Source organism: Perognathus longimembris, chromosome 18, assembly GCF_023159225.1.
Source record: "Perognathus longimembris pacificus isolate PPM17 chromosome 18, ASM2315922v1, whole genome shotgun sequence".
Lineage (NCBI taxonomy): Eukaryota > Metazoa > Chordata > Mammalia > Rodentia > Heteromyidae > Perognathus > Perognathus longimembris.
In genome coordinates this window covers 43,992,028-44,010,255 of record NC_063178.1, presented here as the reverse complement: position 1 = coordinate 44,010,255, position 18,228 = coordinate 43,992,028, and the positions used below count along the sequence as shown (strand labels likewise).

General features: G+C 44.9%; 1 pseudogene; it reads right to left on the bottom strand.

The window, feature by feature from the left end:
* LOC125366998 overlaps positions 1–18,228 on the bottom strand; it is a 48,838-nt pseudogene that overhangs the window by 2,105 nt on the left and 28,505 nt on the right.

Sequence of the window (18,228 nt, the reverse complement as noted above, 5' to 3'; positions counted from 1 at the left end):
CAGTGCTCAGACCCCGAGTTCAAATATGGATGGGAAAATGCAATTCCAGCCACAAACGTTGAAATTCCTGGGACTTAGCCAGTCCAGGAGACAGAAAGGTGGAGTGGAGTGAGAGGAGAATGGTGCCATATTATCCTAAAGGGAGCTGCCTTGTTTCACCCTTTCAAAATGGATCAGAGCCGGGAAATCGAGAGAGATAATTCCTGTCCATTTTCTTCTTTTCGGACAGTTGTATATAGGTGTATATATATATTTATTTTTTGCCTCTGACTGGCTATGCCAAACCAGTTTTCTATCATTAAACACTTCTTTCAGTCATTTCTCCTTACCTGTTCACTTTACAATTGGGTTTATGCTCCAAAAGGAACAGTTCCTGGCTTATGCCCAGGGTTTGTTCTATGCCATTCATGCCAACCAGCTCTGAGAACTTGTCAATACTTTGCCTGACCTTTTCAAAGGTGTCTTTTGACAGAATAACATCTCTTGCTGAGATCACCAATTGGGAATTTGCCGTTCACAGCCGTCACCCTAACACAGGCCTGAACCCTGGAGGCACCAGCCTTGGAAACTTCTGGGTATGCCCAAAGATGCAGGAGGAGCTGGAGAAAACCGTAGCGCTCTCTGGCCCCAGTGACCATCCTCATGGTAATAATGGGAACTTTTGCCAGCTACACTGGACGGTGCCAGGCTGACCAGGGGCCCTTGATTTACGTCGCCCCCTTGACAGCAGGAAGTAGCTACAGAAGAAGAGACTTCCACCCATACTCCCTGCCTGGTGGCCACCGGTGTCATAATTTTAAAAAACAAAAGGGGGGGGGTATTCCCCAGGATTAATTAAGGATTCCCTAGGATTAATTAAGGATGATTATGCTTGTGTTAATCATCAAGAAATTTTAAATCATCCCGAATCAGTGTGAGATGGGGTACTGTATATGTGTTTTTCCAGATTGGAAAATTAAACCCAGAGCACCCACTCGGAGAAATGTTTTCTTGTTCTCTCCAGGAAAAGGAGGACCATGTTGGACTTCTGCTCTCCCATGAAAATATGGAAAATAGGACTGCATACGGTAGGAGGCAACCAAGCTTCCTTTCCTTGTTTGCTTTCTAGATTCCTTCTTGAGCATCTCATGGCTCAATGTTTTGCTGTGGCAATACTGCCTACAGCATCACACAAAGAAACTAAAGGAATTTTGCACCATGCTTCTTCCTTTCCTCTCCCCCTGCTGCTAGACTTGGGGAGTCCCATTGGAAAGAAAATAGGAGCTGAGGGTATTGACACTCAACCCCAATGTTTTATGATAGAAATGTTTAAAAAAGTAAACGCAAAGGTTTAGCACCTTGGCTTCAATGTTTATATAAAGATTGTTTTACTAATCACTTATGTTTGAGTTATCAGCTACTGTGAACTTCCAGGAATGCCAGAGTTTCAGCTTCCACCTCACCACCAAAAGAGGGCTGATGTCTGCACCTTCCTGCACTTGGCAGAAACCAGCTGAGGATTCCGACTTCTGGACAAAGCCAGACGGATGGACCCTTACCTACCCCTCACCCCAGTTTTGTGGAAGAGGCCCCACAGATCTTATGTCAGCATTTGCCCTATGCCCACACATACCATGTGGTTACAGCATTCCCTGCTCATTGAAAAAAACAAAAAGAGGGAGATGTTGGCAGCTGCCCTTCCCCCAGCCCCGAGACAATGGGAAGGAGCCCCTCCCAACTTCCGGCCTCAACCGGAAGAGAAGCCCCCTGCCTCTGGGAGGCTAACACGTGCGTGCCACCATGATGGGGTTGTCCCGCCCACAAAGGAAGTTTCATGATATCACTTGATGGACATGGTCCTTAGCCTATGACTTGCCCTTTGGCCAGCCCCCTTTCTTTTCCGCCATTACTTCTATATAAGTGCCTTTCCCTATTAAAGTTTTTGAGATGCATCCCACCACCGCAGCATGTCCCTGATGCCTTCCTTTTCGCCCCCGCTCTTGGTAACATGTGAGGGAACTGGGGAGAGGGGAAGCTTCAGCAACCTTTCCTCAACTTAGTGCTTGTCCATGTGAGTACGCCTTTGGCCTTCCACTGGCGGAGGGCAAGGCCGAGTGCTCTTTCATAGATTTTAGGGTTCACCATTCTCCCCACGTGATCGGGGAGAAGGGGATCGTTCAGATCCCAACACCCAGGACTAGCAAAACTAACAAACAAAACACTTGCCATGAATTAAGATTTTTTTCTCCCCCAATAAAATAAGGTTTGTTTATATGTTCTGGTATTTAAGTGATTTTTGGAGGAGGTCAAAACATAAAAGCTTCTGGAGGGGAGGTGCCAGCTAACAGTTCATCCTGCTAACCTGAAATCATAACAAAGACCAACACAATGGAGCTCTGTTTTTTCAGCTACTAAAAAGAGAAAAACAGATGAATGCCACACCCAGTATTTCTTCTAGAAATGGAAGGGTAAGCTCTCAAACTTATGGGAACATTTCCCACCACCCCCCTGCCCGCCCAGTGTTTGAGTGACCTCTAGTGGCTGCTTCAAATATGGCCACAGATTGCTTGTGTAAAACTCCAAAGTTCTAACACACACACACACGCACACACACACACAAACACACACTAAAACTGGCATCGCTGCTTTTCTTATAGCATGATTGGAAAACAGCATTAGCATGGAATAAGAATCACCAAGAAGAGGACTTGAGAAGAAGAGGGAAAGGAAGGTGAAGATATTCAAAGTACTTTAAGTAAGAAAATGGAAAAATGAAATCTGCTAAAAAAAAAAATTACCTTAAAAAGGGTGGAGAGGAAATGAGTGTTGGTGTCTCATGCCTGTAATCCCATCTACTCAGGAGGATGAGATCTGAGAACCCAGGTTCAAAGCCAGCCCAAACAAGAAAGCCCACTGAGAGTAATATCTCCAATTAACCAGCAAAAAGCTGGAGGTGGAAGCAAGGCTCAAGTGGTAAAACACCAATGATCAGAAAAATCCAAATGACAGCTGGAGGTTCTGATTTCAAGCCTCATTACCTACACATGTATACAACACATACACATACTCACACAGACACATGTACAAACATACACACACACACGTGCCACTACTGATTGAAAATCAGTAATTCTTATATGAAATTACCTTGCCACAGGTTTATTTGTATTTCTTAAAAATGGATATGAAAGCCAGGTGCTGGTAGCTCAAGCCTATCATCCTAACTACTCAGGAGGCTGAGATCAGAGGATCAAGGTTCAAAGAGAAAAGAAGAAAAAGAAATCCATTCCCATTCTCTCTGTTAAGCATGGGGAAGGGGAAGAAACAAGGACTGGAGAAGCACTTTGAGAACACAAAAGACCCAGAAACCCCATCTCCAAAGCAAAGGCACCATGGCCTCTGCCACGGCCTATTGCCCAGTCAGGAGCACTCCTTCTCCCAGAACACAAGCTATGACCTCCTCTTCTCTGTCCACTGAACAGCTCCAACTAAGCTCAGCAATTCCTCCACAAACTCCCAACAACAAAACCATCAGCCATAGCACAACAAAAATCCTCTCCTGGCCCCAAGTCCTTCCTCTTTCCCATAAAGGCCTTGGGATTCTTCTCCATTTTCACTTATGAGAAACTCCCGATGCAAAGGACAAAACATAACAACACATGAGAGCCAATCAGGTGGAAGGATAGCACATGACAACCAGTGAGGCTCGAGTGGTAGAGCACTAGCCTTGAGAGAAAAGCTCAGAGGCAGGGTCCAGGCACCGAATTTAAGCCAGAAGACCAGAGTAAAAAAACAAAAAAAAGCAATTAAATACTGGGGCCAATACATAATGTAAGACTGGGCAAGATTCAATACTGTAATCTTAGCTACTTGGGAGGTAGAGATTTCAAGGATAACAATTCTAACCCAGCCCAGGCAAAAAGTTCATGAGACTCCCAATGGTTAGGGGAAGTATTGTGTATCCAGCCACAGTCAAGCCCGCCAAGCTACATGTGAAGTAAAAACAGGCAGATCACAGTCCTGAAGTTAAAAAATAAAAGGAGATCTAGTCCGGCTGTATCATCCATAAATCAATCCTATCTGAAAAATAACCAACAAAGGACTAGAGGCATGACACAGTGGTAGAGCGCCTGCCTAGCAAACACAAGGCCTTGCATTCAAACTTGAAGACCAGCAAAAATAGAAAAAAGAAAAACCTTACCTCAACGACAGGCACACTCTCCTGGAGCTCGTTGGTATGGGAGGCAAGCAAGGCAATCATTCGAGTTACCTTCAAGCATCTACACAAGAAAAAGCACAGAACACAGGCTTGGAAAAGCAGGCAGGGAGGCAGGAAGCACCAAAGAACGCCTTCAAAGCTAAAGATGTCCATGAGAAAAAGGAGGGCGAGAAGTCGGGGCTGGCGTGGGGGGTGGGGAAATATATTCATTTGGTTCCATTGCAAAGACTACCAGAATCTTCTTTCTAATGCTTGACCTTACTTTTGCTTTTCCACCTGGCATGCTGCACCTACAAAAAGCAAGAGGAGCCAGGCAGTGGTGGTTTTCACCTGCCATCCTACGTTCTTCTGAGGCACAAACAGGCAGATCACAGTCCAGGCCAACCCAAAGAATACACGTAAGAATTCATTCAAAAATCAATGAATGTAAAAAAAAACAGCTGCAAGTTTAGCTCATATGAGTACAAAACACAGTGCTAAAAAAGAATGGGGGTAGGCGGGGAGAATTGTAGATCACAATCCCATTAAGATTGTAAATAACACCTGTGCTGAGCTGCTGGCTCACACCTGTCATCCTCAAGAGGCTGAAATCCGAGGAAGGAGGTTCGAAGCCAGCCCTGGGGAAGACAAATCTGAGAGACTTATCTCCAAATAACCAGCAAAAAGCCAGAAGTAGAGGTGTGGCTCACATGGTCCAGTACCAGTCTTGAGTGGACAAGACGACCTGAGTTCAAATCCCACTTTTGGTACATAGACTGACTGATCTTTTTCACAACAAATACACAACCGTTTTTGAAGTTTCTACAACTCCCCATAATCTCAAACTTTATATTTAGAGAATTCAGGATGACTCTCTTTTAACTCTTTATCAGTTTACAATCAAGCAGTCTCCAGAAATGGCCCAAGTCAGAGTTATCATTGCTCCACAGTATGTGCTCATTTAGGACTGTATGTGTGGCGTCACACAGTCTGCAGTAACTTCCTAAAATGGTGGGGCACACTTTACATGTACTTACACATCCCAGTTTGGAGCAATCCTTAAATGCTGGGTGAGCAGGTGGAGCTAGAATAAAAATTAAACATTGTACATTCAGTCCATCGACCACCACCTAAAAAGGAACATCTAAGTGAATAACTCAGACTAAGAGGTCAATGGTTGCCCACAGGAGGGAGCTAAGAACTTAAAAATAGGCAAAAAGCGCATGCAGGATGTGGAGAAAGATCAACACAGAACCTAGTGGCTGACGCCTATAATCCCAGCTACTCAAGAAGCTGAGATCGGAAGATTCTGGTTCAAAACCAGCTCAAGCAGATACATCCACCAAGAGACTCTTGTCCCACATGAAGCCACAAAAAAAGCTGGAAGCATAGATGAGGCTCAAGAGGTAGAGCTCCAGGATCAAGAAAGCCAAGGGAGGAAATGAGGCACTGAGGTCAAGCCCTAGTACTGGCACTGAAACAAGGCACTAGAATGTTCTGCCCAGGACCTCCCAGGGGGGAGTAGAGAAGGCGTGTAGCCACATCCTTGTGAGTCACCACCACACACCAACAGCATAGAAGGTTGAGCTTGGTGTGGGAGGTCGCCATGGTCTTCTAGGTAGAGTCTACCTTCGAGCAGGCTTGCTGCAGGAACTCATTCTAGTCCTGATCTTTCAGACACAGCAACTTCTCGGCTGAGACAGGAAAGAAGAGGAAAAGTGCTTAGCGGGAGAGGGAGGGTGGCAAAACCATAGCCCATGACTCCTCCACTATCATCACAACCACAATCAAAGCCACCAGTGCTCACTTGGGCCTGTCATCCTAGCCACCCAAGAGGCTGACATCTAGAGTAGCCACCCAGGAGGCTGACATCTAGAGTAGAATTCAAGGCCAGCTAGGGCAGGAAAAGTCTGTGAGAGTCTTTATCTCCCATGAAACACGCAAAAAAAGCCAGAAGTGGCACTGTGGATCAAGTGGTACAGTGCTAGCTCTGAGCAAAAGAAGCTCAGGGACAGTGCCCAGACTCGAAGTTCAAGCTCCAAAGCCATTTAAAAAAAGAAACACTGGTCAGAGATAGACATACTACATGGTAAACTCCTTGTATGACCTTTTCAAACCCAGAAAAAATAAAATTGTTAAATGCTACCAAAACAAAAACCAACTCTGAGTACATAATAAGAATTATCAATGCTAATAAGAAAACAATAAAGATCACAGAACAACTTTCAGTTTTGTAACTATGAACATTGTTTCATTCACTGACTTGCCATTATTTTTTTTCTCAGTGTGTATTTCATTTTTGTGCCGGTCCTGGGGCTTGAACTCAGGGTATGGGCACTGTGTCTGAGCTTCTTTTGCTCAAGGCGACTGCCCTATCACTTGAGCCACAGTACCACTTCCGATTTCCTGGTAGTTTGCTGGAGGTAAGAGTCTCATGGGGGTTCCTGCCTCAGCTGGAATCTTGATTCTGAGTCTTCTAAGTAGCTGGGGCTACAGCCGTGAGCCATGGTGTCCAGGTCCCTATTTCTTAAACAGACAAGTACTCCTGAGTGCTTGCTCACCTTGCTTAAAGCAGGGCACTTTTGTGGGGAGTTCAGACCGAGGTCCTTATCAGGATTTACAGCCACAGTGCTGTTTTTTGGGGTCAGAAAAGAACTTGAAAATATGCAAGAGTTGATTTAGTGGTATTCAGTTTTCCAAAGTTCCAGCCTAAGCCTAGTGCCAGCCTTGTGCAAAAAAAGCTCAGGGACAGTGCCCAGGCCCTGAGTTCAAGTGCCGGGACCAGTACAAATTATTTTTATTACATTCAAGAAAATGTTAGGGTATAATAAGGATATAGATTCTCATCAACATAAAAAGCTTTTAATTCATTTCTATTTACATAACACTGTGATTTTTGGGTGCCGTTAAGGTTATTGTATATTTCATTTAAAAATTCCAGGTTATTTTCTATGTGTGTTTTAAGTAGAAACTTTAAAATACTAGTTTTATTATTTTTTATACATAGGCTTGGATAGACAGGATGAACATAATAAAATAGATCAAGTACTTCATAAGAGATGAAAAATATGTACATCTTTATTTCAGCAAACACTTGAAAGTGAACTTTCATATTTGTGCTTGGAATACATTTATGATTCCATGGGCTTCTATACTACAGTTTTCAGTTTTCCACATCTTAAAAATACAACCAAGCTGGGCACAGTGGCTCACTCCTCTAATCCTAGCTGTCCTGAGAGGTTGAAAGGACTTTTGGTTCAAGGACAGCTGGGGATAAAGAAGGTTGGCAGGACCCCATCTCAACCAAGAAAAGCTGAGTGTTGTGGCAGGTGCTTATCATCTCAGACACACAGGAATGTAAACAGGAGGATTACTATCTAGGACAGCCTGGACAGAGAAGTCTACAAGAATCCATGGTAAGAGAAGCAGCTGAGTATGGGAACCTATGCCTGTTATGCCAGGAAGCAAACAGCAGGAGGATCCCAGTCCAGGTCTAAGTGAAAAGTGATGCTCCCTAATCTCAAAACTAGAGAGTCAAGAGGGCTACAGGTGTGGCTCAGGCAAGAAAGCACCAGGACTTTAGTTCAAACCCAATTACTGCCAAAAGGAAAAAAAATCAAAGACAAAGGACTGGGGACCTAGCTCAAGTGATAGAGCACCTGCCTAGCACACACGCCCTGAGTTCAAAATTCCGCACTGTCAAAGAAACAAAGATCAGACATTCATCCGTCATAGACTCCTTTACAGATTTTCTAATTTTCCATTTGACATAGCTCAGGAGAAACATGGATTCATTTAATTGGCCCCCATTGATACTCTAGAGCTCAATTCCGGGGGATTTACTGTAGAAGGAAAATAACAATTTTCATGAACAGAATATAAAGATTTTAAAATAAACATTGAAAGCCAGGAACCAGTGGCTCATGCCTGCCATCCTTGCTACTCCGGAGGTTGAGATCTAAAGATGACAGTTCAAAGCCAGCCCGGGCAGAAAAGTCTCTGAGACTCTTACCTCCAATGAACCACCAGAAAACCAGAAGTGTTACAGTGGTTCAAGTGGTTTAGTGCGAGCTTTCAGCAAAAGAGCTTAGGGCAGAACCCAGGCCCTGAGTTCAAGCCTACAACAGACAAAAAATAAAAATTTTAAATGTTTTTTTAAAAAGCTAATGTAGTCCTAAAGAGCAGCACACTCGCTGGCCACTCCTTGGACCTTTTGCTTGTTAACTCTGAGGACTCTTCAAAAAATTCCCTGGAATCTTGGAGCCCAGAACATTCTACGATGGTTCTGCTACTAAACAGGAGAAAGTCAAGGTAATCACACATAACACTGAAACTCTCTCTCTAGTTTTAGATGCAAATCTCAAAGTTGAACACACACAAAAAGTAATAATAATAAAGAATCGGGCACTGGTGGCTCATGCCTATCATCCTAGCTACTCAGGAGGCTAATATCTGGAGGATCTCGGTTCAAAGCCAGCCTGGGCAGAAAAAAGGTCCATGAGACTATTCTTTCCAAAGAACTAGCAAAATGCTAGAAGTGGCGCTGTAGCTCAAGTGCTAGAGCACAGGCCTTGAACACAAAAGCTCAGGGATAGAGCCCAGACCCTGTGTTCACTCCAGAACAGGACAGAGGGGAAAATCTGTAAGCTGAGAGGTAATCAGTTAGGAAATAAAAAATAGTGGCTTACCTTGCCTGGAGAAATGTCTCAAAACACAGTATCCAGGGTGTGGAGTTGGTGTAATCCAGCAATAATGTCAGCACCAAATGCTTAGACCACATCTTACAGAAAGCTTTTGTCCTGAGCAATAACTGTTTCTCAGGAGCTACCTGCAAGGAGTGGAGTAAAAGTCATCTCCATAACCCACCACCATATTAATGAAAGAGCGAAGGTGGATACCATGACTCACACCCATAATCCCAGCTACTCAAGGAAGCTGATATCTGAGGATCACAGTTCAAAGGCAGCCAAGGTAGAAGAAATAAATTAACTAATTAAGAGGCAGTGCCTATGCCCTGAACTTAAACCCAGGACTGAGGGAAAAAGCCTCTCTGATTTATCTGCCTGGGATGTCTTTGAACCTCAACTCTCAGATCTCAAGCCTCCTGAGCAGTTAGACTATATCAATATTTGGTGGTCCTTGATTATTATTCAATGTATACATAGAAGCATGCAAACTTACTGCTTTGTTTATTGCTGGTCCTAGGGTTTGAACTCAGGACCTGAGCGCTGTCCCTGTGCTTCTTTTTTTTCCTCAAGGCTGGTCCTCTACCACTTGAACCACAGTGCCCCGCTTCCAGCTTTTTCTTTTTCTTTTTCTGGGAAGTTAGTGGAGATAAGAGTCGCACAGACTTTCCTGCCTGGGTTGGTTTGAACCATGATCCTCAGATCTCAACTTCCTGAGTAGCTAGGATGATGGGTGTGAACTACTGGTGTCGGGTTCCATCCTCCCCCCATTACACTGCTAAAAATTAAAAGCTTTCAAGCTAAAAGACAAAGTGGCAATTGATATACCCATCTCCACTGTCTGGATTCCCAGAAAACTGTACAAACAAACTGCTGTGACACGAAATGGCCACTAGGTGGGGACATCTCCTAGCTCAACTTTTCCAGCTTTTCGTAAGAGCAATCTATTCAATAATAATAATAATAATAATAATAATAATAATAAACCACTATAAAAACGTAGTGTAGGGGGCTGGGAATGTGGCTTAGTGGTAGAGTGCTTACCTAGCATGTATGAAGCACAGAGTTTGATTCCTCATTAACAGAGACACAGAAAAAGCCAGAAGTGGCAATGCTGATCAATTGTAGAGTGCGAGTCTCCAGAAAAAGCAGCTCAGGGGCAATGCACAGGACCTGAGTTCAAGTCCCAGGACTGGCCAAAAAAAACAAAATCTGTAAGGTGGATGAGGCTCTGTCTTATAATTGTTGGGGGTGGGGGAGGGGCGGTATGTGCCATCACTGGGACTTGAACTCAGGGCCTCACACGTTTACTTAGCTGTTCTGCTCAAGGCTAGAGCTCTACCACTTGAGCCACAGTGCCACTTCTGACATTTTCTGAGGATTTTATTGGAGATCATGAATCTCATGGACTTTTCTGCCCAGGCTGGATTCAAACCACCATCCTCATATCTCAGACTCCTGTGTAGCTGGGATTGCAGGTGTGAGCCTCTGGCACCCGGCTCAACAGTTCTCTAATGAATCACAGTTTCACTGGATATTTAAGTACTAGCTGCCATTATGACTGTTTCCTTCCTTCACTGGGGCTCGTTTGCAGGCTGAGTGACCCCCGTGGGGCTGGGAACCGCTGCGGTGGGGACTAGGGGTTTCCAGGAATCCCCGCCATGTCACCCCACCCGCGTCACCCATCGGGTCAAGACTTGGGATCCACACTGGAGCACCCCGAGTTTCTTCTCTCCACCTCCCCACCCCCCACCCCGGGTCACCCAGGTCCGGGAACCCATGGGCCTTGACCTCAGGCCACACATGGAGTAGAGTATGAAGAGAAAGGCCGAGATCCAGGATTAAAGAGCAACCCGGGGTGTTGCCCGATACCTGAGGCGGCTGAGGGAGACACCATGCCGGCAAACAAACCCTTCAAAGGCCCGGTTCACTCACCATGTCATCGGCCTGAAAGAGAACAGAGAATCCATTTCAGAATTTCCGGCTCCAGGAGGCTCTGCCCCTCCTGTGGGCGGGTCCACTGGTCCGTGCTAGTGAGGGGGAGAAACCAGCCCGACAGCCCGAATGTGCATAAGTTGGAGCCAACCTCGCACGCACCCCTCACTCCCATCTGCATTTGGATCTGCCCAATGTGTTTCCAAGGTAGTGCAGGGCATGTGAGAAGATGAGTGGCGCTGATTGGTTGAGCAGTTTCTGTTTCTATTGGCTGGTGACTGGAAGTGACTAGCTAAGAAGGCCGCCCTTATGCCCCACCAGCCTTCACACTACTGATTGGCGGGAAGAAGGAATGGGAGGAGCATGTAGACTCAGCCCCACCCGCCCCAGCCCCGTCTAGGGTGATATTGGCTCTTCGATGCCCATGGCAGCTTACGGATGCAGGAAGGAACGGACGGCGCTGATTGGCTGATTCAAGCTCTCCGTTTATGATTGGCTACGGTCCCCAGATGACAGTTCCTATTGGCTACCAAGCAGACGCAGCTCCACTTCCAACTTTTTGGTGATTCCTTGGCGGCAAGGCTCAAGGTTTCCTGCCTGGGCTGGCTGTCAACCGTGGCCTTCAGATCTCAGCCTCCTGAGTAGCTGGGATGACAGAGAACGTGCTGTGCTTGGCGCCTCAGTAACTTTCTTTTAGAACAAGTCATTATTAAAATTTTTGCAGTCTTGGAAATCAAAGCCCCAGGTTCACGAATGCTGGGCAAAATGCTCTACCATTGATCTATAATCCTTGGCCCTAACTTGTCTTCATAAAGGCATTAAAAATTATACATTAGACTGAAGGGTTAAATTAAAGTGACTCTGTTCTGAGGTGTCAGTTTGTTGTTTACATTAAAATATAAATGACCCTGAGCATGCATAAAACCCAGGCTTGTTTGTGCTAAGCTGTTGAGCTGCAAATTCCTTAACAACCATAAAGTCAGACTCCCTGCCCCGCTTGTAAATTCCTAGAACAAAGCTATCTTAAAGTAAGGCTCCACTCTGTGCTGTGCATGGCCTTGGGAAAGACTGTCAATCACCCATTTGGAAGGACAGCCTGTAAAAACCCAGATAGCCAGGAAACTCCCTTGATAACCTTTGACGTCCTAGAATGCCCCTAGCCCCAAGCCAATCAGCCTTCAGTCCATACCCTAATTCTGCCCAAACACCTGTTTGCTGTAAATTTCATAGTTTTTGCCTTTATAAGCCCTGTAAAAATCTAACTCAGAGCTTCCTCCCTATCTCCGCTGCCTTGGTGTAAGGGACAAGGCCCGAGTTGCAGCTCCCCTGAATAAAGCCTTGCTTTTGCATTTTGGAACGTCTGGCTCTCGGTGGTCTTCTTGGTGGGTTTCTCTCGTCTTGGGCATTAGAAGACATTTGCCATTTTTCCACTTTCATCTTTTATTTTTATTTTTGTATCAGATCTGGGGCTTGAACTCAGGGCCTGGACACTGTCACTTAGGATTGTCATTCCAGGTTATAGTACTCCACCACTTGAGCCACAGCTCCACTGCCGGCTTTTTTTTTCCAATCCTGGGGCTTGAACTCAGGACCTGAGCACTGTCCCTGGCTTCATTTTTGCTCAAGGCTAGCACTCTTTCCTCTTGAGTCACTGCCCCGCTTCTGGCTTTTTTCTGTTTATGTGGTGCTGAGGAATAGAACCCAGGGCTTCATGCATGCTAGGCAAGCACTCTGCCATTAAGCCACATCCCCAGCCCACTGCTTTGTGCATGTGATTAATTGGTAGTAAGTGTCCCAGACCTTCCTGCCCTGGGCTAGCTTTGAACTCGACTCCTCAGATCGCTGTCTTCTGAGTGGCTTCGATGATAGGCATGAGCCAGAAGTGGCCCAACTGTTATTCCAAATTTTATAACGGATTATTTAACACATCTGGAATTGATTCCAGTGAACACTGGGTATTATGGTAGACTTTTATTATGGCTCAAAATAATTAGGTAATTATCCTAGCACACACACACACACACACACACACACACATACACAAACACACACACAAATTCCTTTTCTTCAGGAATTTATGATATCTTCCTTAATATACTCTAAACTTTTAAATAATGCATTAAAGTCTATACCTAGCTTATTAGGTCTGCTCCATTGAGCTATTTTTGCACTACTTGGAGACAGTTCTTAATTTCTGTTTTAATTTTTTATAATAAAGAAGGAAAAATTACCTACAGTGGCATGTGTGTGTGCTTGTATGAAATGTTTTTCTTTTTCTTTTCTTTTTTTTTTTTTTTTTTTTTTTTGGTGCCAGTAATGTAACTTGAACTTACAGCCTCACCATATCACTTGACTTTTTTCTGCTCAAGGCTGGCACTCTACCACTTAAGATACACGTCAACTTTCAGCTTTTTTCAGTTTAATTGCAGATAAAGAATCTCTCAGAGATCTACCTGGATAATTTAAATCTTGGCACCTCAGATCTCAGCCTCCAGAGTCACTAGGGTTATAGGCATGAGCCAGCAGCACCTGGCTTAAATTATTTTTAATTATCGTGTATAATGAGGTGAATGATGGTTCTATCCCAGTAAACATAGCTGTCTCTCATTCTCTCTCTCAACTCAGGGCCTCTTCCTACCAGTGCTAGCTGGTAGGCTAGCACTCAACCATCTCCAGACCTTTTTGCTTTACTTATTTCTCAGAATCTCATGTTTGGGTCTAGGGCCACCTTTGGATTGAAAGCAATTCTCTTACCCATAAAAACCATGTAGCTGGAGTTACAGGTGTGTACCACCATACCCGGCCACCATATTTCTCTGTGATTAAAGTACTCAGATCCTTTTACTCAACTTTTCAAATACACAGGTATTATGTTTAGCTGTAGTCATCTTACTACACATTAAAAAAACAGGAAATTTTAGTCTTTTATCTGGTCTCTCTCCTCCTTGGAATATCTGTGGTATAAACTTTAGAACCCACACATGGCTGAGAGATCATGGAGTAAACTTTGCCTTGGGTTCCAGCCCATGGCCCCAGGAGGAATAGTACTTAAACAGCATTCAATTAGCTGATGGTACCCATCAGGCAGGTGCAGGAGAGGGTATCCAATTAGCGGGGCTAAAAGATAAGTGGAAAGCTCAGGCAGGCTGCACAGAGCCTTTGGGTTGGTTCTGGAGACTGATGCATGTGAACCCCCCCCCCCCCAGGCTGTTCCATGAGCTTGAATTTCAGTCACATGGCTGTTTTCTTAGAGACATCCTGTTAACCCTTGCAGGACATAGGCCAGGGCAGTACCCTTCCTTGAGAGGCACCTTTCTCGTTTGGTTGCAGCTCTGATGACCTGGTCCGAAAACCTTGGCCAGTTTATTCTTCCCTCCAGGCCTCTGGACTGAATTATTGGGGACACATCACTCAACAAGTCCTAGTATCTGGATACAAAGCCACAAAAGTCAGCTGACCCAGGGCAGGTCCATTTCCCATTCCAGTAGCCAGGCATATTTTGTATCCTTAGTCCTGGGAAAGATAGACAATGTTTGATGGATTTCTTTGGGCATCTGAGCCAGCTTCAGCCACAATTCTGAATTTACTGTGAAATGGGGGAAAGGACAGATTTGAATGCATCTGTGAACACGGGGTAGCTTTCTGTCTGCCCAGGCAACAGAGCAAAGTAGCTATGATTTGGCGCATGTCCTCATGGAGAGAAAAATGATCTTAAACTTACATAAACAGGTGCCAGTGGCCCAGCATTCCTGTCATCCTAGCTACTCTAGAGGCTGAGGTCTAGACAAGGATGGTGGTTCAAAGCCAGCCCTAGGCGGGAAAATCCATGAGACTATAATCTCCAATGAACCATCACAAAAGTTAGAACTGAAGCTGTGGCTCAAAGCAGTGGAGCACTAGCTTTGAGCACAAAATCTCAAGGACAATGCCCAGGACCTGAGTTCAAGCCTCACCACCAGCACAGAAAGTAATAATAAAAATAAATATAAAACTCATCAGGTGAACATCTGCCCAGCATATGTGTGATTCTGAGTTCAAGCTCAGTACTGTGGGGTGGGGGTGGGGAAGTAGGCATACTGGAAATGTAAATATTCAAAGCTAGGAAGGTCCTATATATTTAGGCCCTTAATATGAGGTGTTCAAGCTGGGTACATACATCTTTATGACAGATGGAATTCAGCACCAACTTCCTGATAAGGGGCTTCTGTCTCAAGGACATTACAGCCTCTGACCAGGCAAAAATCTCCTTCTCGAATGGGGCTCCTTGCCAGGCACTTAATGGCTCTTGCCTGTCATCCCAGCTACTCAGGAGGCTGAGATCTGGAGGATCGTGGGTCAAGTCCAGCTGGAGGAAGAAAAGTCGGTAAGACTTATTTCCAGTGAGCCACCAGAACACCAAATGTTGTGCTGTAGCTCAAGTGGTAACATGCAAGCCTTGAGCAGAAGAGCTCAGGGACAGTGCCCAGGTCCTAAATTCAAGACCCATGACTGAGCAAAAAAAAAAGTGTGGGATGGTGGTGGTTCCCTAAAGAAGATAATCCCTTTCAAATTCCTGGGACTCACTCCTGTAATGGGCACTGTCGGGGTTGGCCACAGGATTTAAGTGGGTCTCACATAAATCTTTAATTTGATGCTAGTTCTGGGACTTGAACTTAGGGTCTGGGTGCTATCCCTGAGCTTTTTTATTTTCCCCCTCAAGGCCAGCACTCTACCACATTGAGCCACAACTCCACTTCTGGCTTTTATTTATTTTTTATTTTCTTTTTGGTGGTTCATTGGGGATATGGAGCCTCAAGGGCTTTCCTGTCAGTATTGGCTTTGAACTATGATCCTCAGGTCTCAGCCTCTTGCATAGCTAGGATGACAGGTGTGAGCAATCAGCACCCAGCTCTGTATCCCCTTCCTTTAAGATAGTCTTTTGTGTGTGCAATTTGAGCAGCCGAAGGACGTGATTTTGTTTTTGTTTTCCAAGAATAAAGGCAACTGTGTTTTCCTGTCACATTCCTTTAGTTTAGCCATCTGCCTCACTGCCATGTTCTTCTGTTCTCCAAGGAGGCTGCCTTTTCCTACCTGACTTCTTCCCTAATTTTGAGAAAGAGGAAAAAGGAGTCTATTCATCTTAGGTCCAAGGCTTCATTTGGCTATGTGTAATGAATTTAGGAACAGGGAGAAAATTTGCCACCGTGTGCCATGGGAGAGGGCTAAGTTTTGCTTGCTTTTCACTATCTTCACAGTGCAGGAACAGCTTTCCCTGCCTCTTCCCACATCTTATCCCACTTACACTTGCCACTAGGGTTCATGAATTTATTCTACCTCCTGCCTATCATCCTAGCCACTCAGGAGGCTGAGATCTGAAGATCGCAGTTCAAAGCCAGCCCCAGCAGGAGAGTCTGTAAGAGTCTTTTCTCCAATGAACCACCAGAAAATTAAAACTGCAACTGTAGCTACAAGTTCTAGAGTGCTAGTCTTGAGTGAAATAGTTCATGGACAGCATCCAGACCCTGAGTTCTAGTTCCATAACCAACCAACAGAAGAAGAAAGAAAGAAAGAAAGAAAGAAAGAAAGAAAGAAAGAAAGAAAGAAAGAAAGAAGGAAGGAAGGAAGAAAGAAGGAAGGAAGGAAGGAAAGAAAAAAATCTCTAGGCAAGATTTTTGGTTCATTCACATTAGGGAAAAAATAAGGCAATAATAACAATAATAATAAAGCTCTGAGCTGGGTATCAGTGGCTCAAGCCTGTCATCCTAGCTCCCCAGGAGGCTGGGGTCTGAGTGTGGTTCAAAGCCAGATGATGCAGGAAACTCTGCCCTTATCTTTTATCTCCCAGGAACCAACAAACAAGTCAAGAAGTGGAGCTGTGGTTCAACTGGTGGAGCACCAGCATTGAGTGAAAAAGCTAAGGGAGAGTGACCAGGCTTTGGGTCCAAACTCCAGTACTGGTACAAAAACACACAAACACGCACACACACACAACTCTGGGATACACAAGCAATTCGTTTCATGGGCAGGTATAGGGGGCGTGTGGTGGTCCTGGGGCTTGAATTCTGGGCCTGGATGCTGTCCCTAAGCTCTCTTTGGTTTAAAGCTAGCACTCTATTGCTAGATCCACAGCTCCACTTCTACCTTTTTGGTGCTTCATTGCAGACAAGAGTCCTACAGATTTTCCTTCCTCTGGCTGGCTTTGAACCGTGATCTTCCAGATCTCAGCCTCCTAAGTAGCTAGGATGACAGGCATGAGCCAGCGGCCCTGGCTTACCCTGCTTTTTGTTTGTTTGTTTGTTTGTTTGTCCCCCAGATAGACCCTCACACCTTTTGCCTGGGCTGATCTTGAATCTCAATTCTCCTGGCTTGGTCTCCCAATTGACTGGAATTACAGCAGTAAGCTCCCACACCCAGCCTTTAAAAAAATAGCACAAATAAACAGGAGTTTATTTACCTGAAAGTAGAACAAATATTGCCTGAGGAGAGAGAAGAGAACATGAGCTTCTATATTGGGATCTGAAACAGCAGCTAATCTCATTTTGACCTCTGGCTGTGTTGTTATCACAAGGATATGCTAAGTGCAAGGACATTTGTTTACTAGTAACTCTTCCCCTATCCAGAATTGCTTTGCTATGACTGCTGGAGTACATTCCTATGTTAATCAACTTCATCCTGTCTTTACTGCCAACAGATGTTGCGAACTTCAAAGCCTCTTTGTGTTCTTGAATTTTTGCAACCCTATGTTATTCCCTGGTTCCTAAACTCCATATAAATTGGAAGTTAAGAATAAACGTGGCTGCAGTCTTGAGTTACCATCTTAAGCTGCAGACCTCCCGAACCCCATCTTTTGTCTCTTGTCTTCTTTTTTCTTTTGTCTATCTTTCTTTTTCTTTAATCCTTGCCCCCTCAATCAGGATTCCCTATTTGCTGCCGGCTGGCTCCGGCAGAGTGGTGCCCTAACAGAGACCTGAACACCTGGGACGAAGGCAGAGGACCCCGCTGAGGTAAGAGGACAGGACGTCCAATCACTTGGGAACGAGAGTGGGAGAGAGTACGAAAAAGTATAGTCAGGAGTGAAATATAATGGGACAAGGCAACAGTCGCACTCTGTACGTGCAAGCCCTCAAAAGGACACTTCATGCCCAGGGAGTGAAAGTGGGGCAAAGTCAGTTAGAACATTTCTTTCACTTCATTGAGAAAATATGCCCCTGGTTCCCAGAGGAAGGAAACATTAACTTACAAGTTTGGCAAAAATAGGAAAAAGGATTCATGGACATGATGACACAAAAGGCCCTGAAAAACCCCAGGGGACGCTTTTACTCTTTGGAACCTGGTCAGAGATTGTTTAGATTCTAGACATGAATGATTAGATTCAATCAGTCGATCAGAGAAACTGAACGGGGTCCTGATCAGTGTTGCCCAGCCCCGGGAGCATATGCAGCTTCCCGGGAA